We start from the raw sequence: 10,319 nt of genomic DNA, 5'->3' as shown, positions 1-10,319 counted from the left end.
CCCCAACCACCCTTCACATACATGTTTTCAGCATAATCACAAATACAGTTTGTTTTTTCCATATCTGCCATTCCCTTTCTGAGGCTGCTATAAGTTTGCCTGATCAAATGAATGAGTCTTGTCTGTCCAATCATACTGGCACCCCTTTAGACCTTTTTGCTCCTATGCAAATGGTGTTCATTACCTTGCATGAATGCCCTTCTTCACTAGTGCTGTGCTTCTTGCCTCTGATTATTTATAGGCAGTAGTCTTCTTTCAGCCTTTATTTTGCCTTGCTAAAGAAACCAATGCTCTTCTAATTGTCCCTCATTAAAAAAATCTTTCCAGTGTCTTATTTGCAAACACTGTGGCATCAGTGTGCAGCAGAATCTAAAAATACAATATCAAATAATATTTTTCTGAAGAAATCATCAAGATTGGACACTCTGGCAAACAAACATCTCTGCACCGTTCTCAGATAAACATGGGTTGGAGCAGCCTGAGGTCCAGCATCAGAACTTGCTCACTCACCAGGCAGAAAATTAGGACTTACCAGATGGGACTTGTCACTCATTCATAATCTATGAACCAGCCTGTTCAGTGGTAAGAAAGAACAGGCTTATTTCCTTCAAGAGAAACTAGGTTTAGCTATCACTGGTAAACAACAGAAAAATTCCTTTAATGGAGCAGTAGAGAATGCAGGAAAACCCCAGAAGACAAAATAGCCAATATGAAGCTCATTGGCAGAAAATAGAGAGAATTACCATTAAATCCTTTCTTTCTCCTGTCACCCCAAAGGAAGAAAAGTAATGTACAATTTGAACCCTTTAAATGATACGGAATTACTGCAACTTGAACATGCTTTCTGCTTTACTTGTGGGTCTGTGAGATTTATACAGTGCAGCTCCATCTGCCCTTGGTGCATTTCCAAATGTGGCTCCATCCATTGCTGGTGTCTTTCAAATGACACAGCATAGCACATGATGCTCAGCCTGGGGGCCAACAGAACGGGGGTGGCTGCACTGTTAGTGTATGTAAGGATGTGTAAAAAATACTGACATATGCTAATTGCTATTATTAAAAAGAGGAAAATCATGATTCTTAATCTGTGCAACAAATTTCTTGTAGAATGTGTACTCTGAAAAACTAAATGGAGATTCCTAGGAGTGAATAACTGCTTAAATCAATGCAGTATACATGTGACAAACGTCCTTCCCTTTTGCTCTCTAAAGAGCCACTAATTTCTTCATAATTTCGATCCAGACTCATCAAGGTCCTGCTATAAATAAATAGTTTCTCATCTTGTCAAGGAATTATGTCTGTCTTCCAGAAACCAGTGGATAGTAAATATATATTATCCTTTTAGCACTCTAAGGAGCCAAAGAAAGTAAATCCTCTTCAGGAAATGTGATATAAAAATGAGGCCTGTTGTCTGCATAGTGGTGGGGGTACAGCTCTTAGCAATGGAATTTTCAGTTGGCGTTATATTTTTCTTAATAAATAAGTAAAACTATTTATACAGAAACTTATGGGAAGAAAATCAACTGATCTTTCGCAGTGTGAAGGTACAAAGAAAAAGAGAGGGAGAGAAGGAATGCCATGTGAAACTAGCAGAACAATGAGCCAGCTCTTTCTGTTTAACAGCTTTATATTTTATGCCAGACTTTTGGATTCAAAAATTATGAATCACACTCTTCACTGTCTCCTCCCCTCACATGACGTGGTTTAAGATGTCTTCTTGCCAGGCATAAGCTAATGAAAAGAAATGCTTTCTGTAACAATAAATAGCACAATACAAAGCAGTGGGGGAACAGTTTTTGCTGGCTTGCAGTTTTCATGGGAGTTGAGAACTTAGAACTTAGGCACTGCAGCTAGTCATTTTTCTTTTAACACGGAAAGAAGAACATCTTTACTTTCCCAGGCTTTCCTTCAAAAAGTTTTAAAGCATAATGACTGTTTTCAGGGGCGTATTTTCAGAAGGTTATAAATGCACTAGCACTTTAATAAGAGTGGAACACTTTTTAACTAGTAAGGAGAACACTTGCCAAAATGTTTTATATCTCTGGCTTCCTTACAATATCAATACAATCAGAAATATAAAATATTGACATTGAAAATGCTAATCCCACTGTGTAGCTCCATTATGTAATTGTCAGAGAATATTTCCTAAAACTTTCTTTCTGCTGAGAAAGTGAGTTCATAATTCTGATTCCAAAGATAAGATGAGCAAAGTGCTTCCTTGATGCACAGAAAAATCCTGTCAATTAGATAAAATCACTACTTTCCATCTTGTATTTTCCTTTTATTAATTGTTTAATAACTCAAAAGTTGATGCTCACCCATCTAGCGCTTGCAAGCAGATTCAATTTGTAGCATGGAAATTAGAATACAGTAGTGTAGTATTCCTTGTAGTGTAGATTTTCTTTCAAAAGGTGTTTTTTAACAGAAAAAATCCACTGGCTAACACTTGAATGAAATTTACTCTGGGGAGTGGCCTCATAATTCGTCATTTTCAAAGCATTTCAAAGTCAGCTCGAGAGCTGTCATGATTCTGAAAGCCATTTCCCACCTAGTAGTAAGATTACAGGAATCCACAGAGAGGAGAAGCAAATGTATGGCCTAGCACATGATGGTATGCATCATAATTTCTGGGCTATAGTTCCAATTAGAATTAATTTTTCCCCATGACTTCAGACAAAAAGGGAAGATGAACTTTGGGGAAGAGACAAGGTGACAACCCTTGCAGAGCTTCTTGAGGACATCTCCTTCCCCTAGGCCACCTTCTTTTTTGCCTCTCTTGGATCCTGGAGGATGTATGGCACAGATCTGACTCTCAGTGTTTTGGCTATGTCTAAGTTGAAGTCATGCCATAGGAAAGTCCCCTCTTCCCAGGCCCCCCAGCAGGACCCCTGTCATAAGGGAATCCTGCACTACACAAGAGCAGTAAGAATATAATATCCATCCTTTCAGTGATTCTGAAATGAAGAGCAAATTGTGCCCTCATATCCTCTTGAATATCCTGGTATGCCAGAGAGCTGGCCTGGTAAAAGGCAATTTCATCTCCAAACAGTGAATAGAAGGGCAGATCCATAGTCTGGCAAAATGCTGCAGTTTGGATTAATCTGTATTTTCTATTACAAATGTTACATAATCAAAAACATTCTGATGGGCAGCATTTAAGATATGTTCTCTAAGCCAAGCCAAAGGTGATTATACTGCTTTTGTCAGCTCCTATGATAATCACAGAGGCAATTTAGACTGACATTATTCAGTAAAGGAATATATTTATGCCAGGAACAAGAAAGGTTTCATGAGCGAGTAACCCAACCTGTGACATGGATTTAAATTAGCATTGCTTAGAGCACAGGTCTCTCTCCTAGCAGTCTCAATAGGAAACCCATAACCAGCTCACCCAGACTAAAACAATGAGAGACCCCATAGCCATTGCAGTGTAACTTTTACCTGGGAGTTTGTTTTCTGTTACCAAAAGGATTCATGCATTACTCTGCCTTGACCAGTGTAGTTGAGGGGGAAAATCCTTAAAGTGGATGCTTGCTGGGGGAAAATATTACAGAAGCTGTATTATGAGGAGCAACTGAAGGAAAAAGCCTCACAGAAATCAAAGCTGGAGGGAAAAACAAAAACATTATAGGTTAATGGCTGGACTCAATGATTTTGTGGTCTTTTTTCAACCTTAATGATTCTATGATTATGGGGATAAAGAACTAAAACAAGATGAGTGAAAAAATTACAGACAACAAGGAAGGATAACAAAGAAACAGGGGAAAAGAAAGAAGATATATTTAAATGGAGAAGTAGTGAAACAAGGATTGAGATAAAAATCATATTTCATTAACATCAAAAGACAGTTGCCAAGTGGACACAGTTTCAGAAAAAGATTACTGGGTGGTTGAACTCTACTTTTTTACAAGGCTATGGGAGTTAAGAAATATCTGCATTTCATGCATTCTCAAAAGATTTATTGTCTTCAGTCAGTATAATATTGCATTTGTATCACTAAATCGCAGAAAGTTTCTCAGGGTTGTTCATTTAGATTTCCTAACAGATTTACACAGGAGGAGAATTAGACTTCTTTCTTATGTGTATCAAGGTAAAATACTCCCTTTTCTTTCTTTATCTGTATGGTACAGATGTACCATTTGCTAACATAAAAATTCTGAAATTAAGCAAAGGGCATGAGAGTACTTAAGTGCTGGTATGTTAATTTAGACCAGAATATTACTCTCAGTGCCTGAGACTTGCTTGCAACTACAACATAGTGCAAATGGAGTAATCACATAATCACATCAGCAAGTTCACCAGCCAATTTGTATTGCATTTTATGTTTTTGATATATTTTCTGAACAATGGAAAAATTAGGACATTCTTGTTGAGAAACCATTTTTCACTAACAAAAAAAAAGCCACTTTTCTATCAGCTCTAGATTTTTTATAAAGACTCAGGAGGCTCTAAGCTTAACAGGTGATTTTCTGACCTGCTGCCATCATATTATAAATAAATAAATGAAACCACAGGATACACATAAAATAAATTATTTATAAGGAAGGACAAGAATCTTACCTACAAAATCACCTGAAAGTTTTTAAAACCAAAATAGGTGCTTCAACTTAAATGTAGCCTATATACTTTGCTAAATAGGGAAAGGATATGATAAGGATACAAAATGGGTTTTACGTGAGTTCACAGTAGTTTTTTTCACTTTCTATGTCAGGTCTTTAGAAAAAACCAACCATGCAGTATAATGAAATCCTTTCTGCAGAAGTAGCATATTTACACTAGAGGGTGCTACTTGGACAGGATTTTAGGCTGCTCAGTGTCTTGCTTTGGTAATCCCTTTTTCAACATTTGGGGAAAATTTAAAATAAGAAACAGATGTTTCTTATGGGACAAATTCTACTGAAATTTAAATAAACATAACTGAAATTTTATTTTACACACACATACCCAAGAGGGACACTGGTCCCTTATGTCATCTCAGCTTCAGTACAAGCTACATATATAATTACACTGAGGATGTTTTAGAGATGAGTAAATATCCTTAATATTTCAATCTGTTTCTGCTAAACTTCTATGACACAGAAAATAGACTAACTAAAGGAATATAAAAATAAGGCCATGGCTTTTTGTTAGTGATAAAGACAGAAGCATCTGATGGAGTAAAACCTAAATTAGCAGTCTGTAGTACAAACATAGTGTTACTGAATGCCTGGGTGTGATATGACAAAGGCAAAGGGAATGGAAATGGCCAAGAGGTTATTTTAAACAATTCTTCTTTAATTCTTCCCATAGTGATGAGAATTGTGAGAACTCTGAACGTGTCTCTCTACATCTCCAGGGCCTTTGGCTGCTTTAAGTCAGAGCCCACATGGAGATGGTGCAGATCTTGGGCCATGAAGATAGCTGCTGCTCCCTAACAGCTGTTTGCAAGCAGGTTGGCATGGGCAGCTTATCTTCTTATACGTCTAATCCAAAAATCTCTTTTGAACTTGGCAGGTCTGTAACAAGGTAAGACAGAGTTTGCCCTGCTCTGTCCCTGTCTCAGAGACGCTACAGCTCCAACTCTAGGACTCTACTAATGCCATGATGAAGAGGTAGCTAGGGAATCTCCAAAACAAGCCAAGAGGTGGAGGTGAATAAAGTCTGCAAATACCTCTGGTTTGGTTTACTCTTTCCCCAGCACTACTGAACACTTTCCATTGGCTGAATTTATCACTGATAACCACTTGGAAGGTGTTATTCCTCACAGAGTAAATAAAATAGCCTCAGCTGTTTTATAACTCCATGTAACCTCACAAATTCTGTGTGAATCTGCGAAGTAAAGCTCAGTAGCAGTGCCAGGCATGTGCATGAAAACTGGAAAAACAGGGTGAGTTTATACCTTGGGTTCTGCCCCTCACTGAGTCAGTGTTTCTCCTTGAAAAGAGGTTTTACCAGAAGACCACCTTCTTCAGGCCAGGAAAAATCCCTTCTGCTCTACTGATCCTGTCCTAACTGTGAGAATTTGGATGTCCCATGAAATGAAATGCCTTAATGGAGAAGTACATCATCACTCTTTCCACAGCTATTGCATCAGTGCCCCCTAATGTTAGCTGTGAAGGGTCCCCTGCTCCCAGCACTGGAGCTCCTGCTGCAGGAGAGTGCTGGACGCAGCCTGTAGGTGAGAGATGCCACCAAAACTCCATGTACGCACACTTACTACTGCACAAGTAGTAAGTTTGTTTCTTGTTAAATCTGCTAAGGAGATGTTTTGTGTTTTTTGGATATCCCCTTCTCATCTTGTAAGTCTGTTGTATAGCTTGGACTAGCAAAAAAAAAAAATAGGGGATTAAATAAACAAAGTGGAAGAGGAAAAGATAAGGAAATGAATGGCAACAGATGGAGGAACACTGGGCTTTCTTCAGGTTGGTTAAGAAATAAGCAAACTGCTCACCTGAGAAGCCAAAAAGATGATGTACTGCTAGGAAGACTTTGGTTTTCAAATAGAAATTATCCCAGCAACCACAAAAGAGTTGAGTAACTTCAAAAGGCACAATGTATAACAGATTGTCATTTTTGTGGCCTCTGGTTTAACCCCAGCCAGCAGCCAAGCCCCATGCAGCTGGTCACTCACTCCCCCACCAATGGGATCAGGGAGAGAATGGGAAATGTAAAAGCTAGAAAAACTTGTGGGTTGAGATAAAGGCAACTTGATAGAAAATCCAAAAGCTGCATGCACAAGCAAAGCAAAACAAGGGATTAATTCAGTGCTTCCATGGGCAAGCAGGTGTTCAATCATCTCCAGCAGAGCAGGGCCCCATCACATACAGAAGTGACTTGGGAAGACAAACACCACCACTCCACACATCCCCCTCTTCCTACTTCACTCCAGCTTATATACTGAGCATGATGTCAGATGGTCTGAAATGTCCCTTTGGTCAGTGTGGGTCACCTGTCCTGGCTCCATCTCCTCCCAGTCTCCCATGCACTTCCTGGCCAGCATGGCAGTACGAAAAGCAGAAAAGGACTTGGCTCTGTGTGAGCCCAGCTCAGCAATAAGTAAACCGCTCTATATTATCAACCATGGGTTCACCACAAATCCAAAACACAGCCCCACACCAGCCACTGTGAAGAAAATTAACTCTACCCCAGCCAGAACCAGCACGGGGCAGATTCTCTTGTGCTGCCTGTGCTGCCTGACCTGGTATTTCTGTTGCCACAGGAAGGCACCTGTGATTCATCTGCTGGTGTTTGCAGTTCAGCAGGCAGCTTGTGCTTGACTGCTTGCCAGCCCTGCCTGCCAGTCCTGCCTGCCACTGCCAAAGGCAACACCCTGCCTTTCTGAGAAGGACCCCTGTAGTGACAAGGCATTGCTGCACAAGTGGACAGATGGTTAGAGGAGGAACGGTCAAGAGGGGTGAGTTGATCCATCAGTCCACTCTGAAGGAGCTTTACTGTGGTCATTATATTTTTATAACCTAATTCTCTGCCATAGGAAAGCAGCCTCTTTTTCATTAATAGGTATAAGTGAATTTGTGAGTGTACAACAGATGTCTTAGATTTCTTTCCTCATATAATGGCAGACAACAGTCAGATGCACTCATAGGTTCACATCACAAGGATCTTACATTGCTTTCACTTCTCTGTACTTTACTGCAAGGTTTGCCTATGTTTTGTTTGCCCTTGTTCCATTGAGTGTATGGTTTTGAGCTTCCTTAGCATAAAGTGTGTACAAATTCAGTGGATAAATCAATCTGAATACTGGAGCTGTATCAAGTTGTGCATCTTAAAATAGCAGTCCCATTGAATAAGTCTATGAGTAAGCAGCTCCCATAAGCATGTGCTGCATTTGCTGTGTACTAGGAGTGTAGGACCCAGATGGAATCAGAAGGCAATGTCAGACATTTCTGAAGGAGCTTCTAGAAAGAATATGTCTGAAAGGTTGGTCAGTTGGAGTCACTTGGTCAGTGAAATTGTTTGGTCAGGAGATACTCAGCCAGTTGAGAGTCATTAAGCAGGGAGGGAAGGCTGCACTCTGAAGGGCCTGAAGCTGTGCCAAATTATGCAGAGTTAGTTAAGGACTTCATCAGTGAATCTTTGTTGTCATAGAGAAGTGGTGAAAAGATGGTGTGAATATGAGAGAGGAACCAAATAAAACTGATGATAAAAGAAGTGTGTGTACATATATATGTATATATATATATATATATATATATGTACATGTGTATATATATATATACACATATTTAAAATCCAAATGCAGATATACACATATATATTTGTATATGCATCTATATGTATATGGATTTATATATGTGTGTATGTGTTGGAATTTTGCAGTGTTAGTTTCTGAGAGAAACAGAGATCAATAAAATGTGTCACTGCTCTTCCAGACTGTGTACAGAGCTTGTTGATGCTAATATTTTTATAAAGATACTCCTCTATGTGCAAGACACTGCAGTATTTTTGACCAAATGACTGTGACATTACTTCTGAAGACATGACCAGGTTAATCTGCAATTATCTGTGAAAGTAATGTTACGTTAAAGTTGAAATACAAGATGCATGTCGCCTTTAATTCTGGCTCCTAACAATGAGTACAGATCCATTTGGACTGTGGAACTGTGTCATTTCAACTGTATTCCACAGTGTGGTTCATCTAAGCATCACAATTTGTCCCTATGTTCCCTCATCTTGCTACAATGTGATCAGTGCCAGCTGCACTGATAGCCTCCAGAAATTTTTTCATGACAGAGTAGCTTGTCTTTTTCCCTGCTGTCTTTCCAGACAGACGTGCAAGCTAAGATGTCTTTAAGGTCAGAACTGCTAGAGGTACACTGTATATATATGTTAAAATAATTATAAAATTATAAATATGTGTGTGTGTGTGTGTGTGTGTGTAGCATTTTTGTAATGAGATAGTAATGTTTTTCTCAACTGACTTTTCCATGTTATGCTTTTATGCTTGCTTGGAGATGAAGCAGAAAGCTGGGACAGGTGGCCTTTTAGCAACCCTCCTCTGTGCCTTCTGCTGCTATTGCTTTTGGCATTCTCTTGCAGCAGCCAGGAGCTAGTATGACCTAAAAAAACCTTCACGCTATCCTGCAAAGGAAAAGGCTAGCGGGGAAAGAGAAAAAAAACAAAGTGGAGGCAGCAGATTCAGGGGTGACTGGCTACCCAAGCACTCAGGGAAAAAGGATTCGTGGACACCAGGGAGAAGCAGGCAGGAGATGAGAGAGATGCAGAGAAGGCATCCACTGGATGGAGCATGGAGAGGAGGTGAATGTGTAAAATACACAAAAATAGCTAGATAGTTATTGATTTCATTGCCATGGAGTCCAAGTATATATAAAATAGCATCTCTAGAAGGAGAGTTAGGGTCTATGCAGCTAAACCGCTGGAAAGTTTCATTAAAATGGTACATTGACTTTATATTTTAGCAGTTGTCTATCATTTCTTCATCAGCTGTGCTAATTATTTGTAGTGCTTGAACAGATTCACTGTTTTTTGGGTTATTTTTCCTGTAATTGCCATGTATCAGAAGCAAACTCTAACCCATTAGGGATAGCTTTGTCTCTCTGAATTTAAAAATGTTTATTCAGTTCCTGCAATTTGAGATTTGGAAACAAGCCTGCAAGTTCCAGATGCTCTATTGTTAGCAAAATGGTTTAGAGGGTATTTTAGGTTAAACTTGGATATGTTGACAGAGCATATATCTTTTTGGATCTTCAAAGAATTTAAGTTAAAAGAGACATCAAATTTGTCAGCTAGGTAGAAGTGTGTTTCAGCACTGGCTCCTCATTAGCCAACTGAGAAAAATGACACCTCAGTCTTTTCATAGATGGTCTTACGAGTACCTAGGTTTGACTGTGTATGAAGCAGTAGAAAATAAAATGAAAATATTTGCTTTAAACTCTTTTTTTTTTTTTAATAATTGCCTGTGAAGACTGACATGAAAGCAGACAGAGCTCTCTGAGCAGTATTTACTCAGTCTCGTGATTGCATTCTTGCAAGTATGCATGTCTGTCTAAGGATTCATGAAACTCAGTAAAACTTTTCCAGGTAGGTGGCAGAAAGGGATTCTCTGAAGTACCAACAAACTGTGTTCTGTAGAATTTCCTCCACTGCTACCTGATGATACAGCTAGGTCTTACTGGACAGTGCTATGGAGGGAATCTCTGTGTGGAGCACATTGCATATATGGATTTACTGATGAGATGGAACATGGCAGATATCTAAGATACTCGACTAAAGCACCACACAACTTCCCAGCTCTCCTCTCCCTGGGAGAACACTACACTCCCATAATATATGTTAAGCACTATTGTGCTGGTAAATCACTT

This window comes from Taeniopygia guttata, chromosome 2 (assembly GCF_048771995.1).
Source record: "Taeniopygia guttata chromosome 2, bTaeGut7.mat, whole genome shotgun sequence".
Taxonomy (NCBI): domain Eukaryota; kingdom Metazoa; phylum Chordata; class Aves; order Passeriformes; family Estrildidae; genus Taeniopygia; species Taeniopygia guttata.
The sequence above is the reverse complement of the archived record's forward strand: the minus strand, read 5'-3'. Positions refer to the sequence as shown.